Below are 2,612 nucleotides of genomic sequence, written 5' to 3' on the forward strand. Positions count from 1 at the left end.
GCCATCTTGGACTCTATGCACAAAGCTCCACCCAATCATGGCAGTTCCATAAGACAGAGGAGCCTGAGAACCAGCCTGGTGCCGACAGAGCAGCCCCAGACTACATATGCTCAGATGTTGTTAACATGAGGGAGTAATGAACTGCTTTCTGTCATGTAAGACATTATTATTTTGGCTCTCTCTATATATTATATATAGCTAAAACTATATTCTAGTGAAAATCACTGATACTTAGGCAGAATTATAGAAAATTTTGATTAAAAGCCTAGAAAAATGACCAATAAAAGTTTTCATTGTCCATTTGCAGTTAAGGGTTGGAAAAAGCATTGATGGATTTTTCTTGATATAGTGTCATAAGCGTTTTTTGACTAAATGCTTGAAGAAAAGTCTTTCAAGTCTGAGGCTAAAGGTCTTTTTGCCTCCTCTTAAGACTGCATCAGGGACTGATTCAGCACTTAGAATTAAATCAGGAAGTTTCTCAAATACATCACAATGGGTCTTAAATACACCAGAAAGGGTTGCTCACATATCAGCAAGGGTCTCAAAGAAGTTAGGAAGGGTCTCAATGTTATCAGAAAGAGTCTCAAACAAAACAAAACGGGTCTCAAAGATGTCAGGAAAAGTTCCAGTGTCCTTATGTATATAAGGATGGGTCTCAAATAGGTCAGGAAGACACTCACATACATCGGGAAGAGGGTGAAATAAGTGAAGAAGAATCTGAACTAGGTAGGGAAGGATCAAAAACATGTTAGGATGGAGAAGTCAGAAAGAGTCTCAAAAAAGAAGGAAGTGCTCAGGGCAGAACCATGGTAGCTGGCAAGATTAAGCACCTTATGAAAGGCAGCAAAAAGGGAGCCAAGAAGAAAGTGATCCAATTTCTAAGAAAGATTGGTATGATGTGAAAACACCAGCTATGTTCAATTAATAATAAATATTGGAAAAACACTCATGACAAGAATTCAAGGAAGCAAAATTTTATCTGATGGCCTCAAGGGTGGTGTTTTTGAAGTGAATCTTGCTGATCTGAATGATAAAATTGCATGTAGAAAATTAAAGCTAACTACTGAGGATATACTGGGCAAAAATTGCCTGACTTACTTCCATGGCAGAGATCTTACCTGTGACAAAATATGCTCCATAGTTATATATATATATAAAAAAAAGCAGTCAATGATTAAAACTCATGTCAATGTCAAGACTACTGAAGGTTATTTGCTTCACCTACTCCGTGTTGGTTTTCCTAAAAATTGTAACAATCAGATTTAGAACAGCTCTTACATCTAGCACCAATAGGTCTGCCAAATCCAGAAGATAATATAAATCATGACCCTAGAGGTGCAGACAAATGACTTAAAAGAAGTGGCCAATAAACTGATTCCAGACAGTATTGGGAAAGACACAGAAAATGTTTGCCAATGTATTTATCCACTCCATGACATCTTTGTTAGAAAAGTAAAAATGATGAAGAAGCCCAAGTTTGAATTGGGAAAACTCATGGTGTTTCATGGTAAAGGTAGTCATCCTGAAAAAGCTACTGAGGATGAGGCAGGTGCTGAAGTTGAACAAGCTGATGAATATGAGCCATCAGTCTAAAAATATGCTTAAAATTCAGACTTTCAATGGTGACAAATAAAAAGTCTCATTTGTGAAAAGAAGAAGAAGAAGAAGAAGAAGAAGAAGAAGAAGAAGAAGAAGGAGGAGGAGGAGGAGGAGGAGGAGGAGGAGGAGGAGGAGGAGGAGGAGGAGGAGGATTGATCTCAAACATGTCAAACAGTGTCTCAGTCATCCTGAAAGAATCTCAAATAGGAAGGAGGAGTCTTAAACACCTCAGGAAAGGTCTCAGGCAAGTCAGAAATTGTCTCAAATATGTCAGAAAGAGTCTCAAGTCAAGAAAAATCTCAAATACTTCTTAAAGAGTCTCAAATAAGTGAAGAAGGGTACTAAATAATAAGGAAGTGTCTGAAATAGAAAGGAATCATTTTGAATAGTCAGAAAAGGGTCAAATACATCAGAAAAGGTCTTAAGCAAGCTGTTAAAGGTTTCAAATATGTCATGAAGGGCCCCAAATAATCTGGAAGAATCTCAAAAAATTATGAATGCTCTCAAATGGATCAGGAAGCATCTCAAACAAGTCATAAAAGGTCTCGAACATGTTAGGAAGGGTCTCAAAGTCACCAGGAAGAGTTTTAGATACACCAGGAAGGGACTCAGACAAGAAGGGTCCAAATACATCAGGAAGAGTCTCAAATATTTCAAGAAAGGTCTTAAGCAGTCGGTAAGAGATTCAAATACATAAGGAAGGGTCACAAACTCATATGGTAATGTCTTAGTGACTTTTGAAAGGATCTCCTACTGACAGAACAGTCTTTAATATGTTGTAAAGGATATCAAAAAAGTCATGGGGGGTAGCAAACAAGTCAAAAAGGACTGTTCACATGGTAGGTGTCTTAACATCATTAGGAAGTCTCAATCAATAATGGTCCTAAATAAGTCAGAAAGTGGCTCAAACAGGTTATCAAGTCAAATATTTTAAGAGTCTCAACCACGTCAGAAAGAGTTTCAAGAAAGTTAATTGTTTCAAATGCAACAAGGAGGCTCTCAAATAGGTTAGA

At 37.4% G+C, this 2,612-nt stretch overlaps 1 pseudogene; it reads left to right on the forward strand.

Annotated features, from left to right (window-relative positions):
- The first annotated feature begins 806 nt into the window (after nucleotides 1-806).
- Nucleotides 807-1,593, forward strand: LOC145713808 (small ribosomal subunit protein eS1 pseudogene; annotated as a pseudogene).
- Nucleotides 1,594-2,612: the final 1,019 nt, after the last annotated feature.

The sequence above is a fragment of the Panthera onca genome, chromosome X (genome assembly GCF_046562875.1).
Source record: "Panthera onca isolate mPanOnc1 chromosome X, mPanOnc1 haplotype 2, whole genome shotgun sequence".
NCBI classification, from domain to species: domain Eukaryota; kingdom Metazoa; phylum Chordata; class Mammalia; order Carnivora; family Felidae; genus Panthera; species Panthera onca.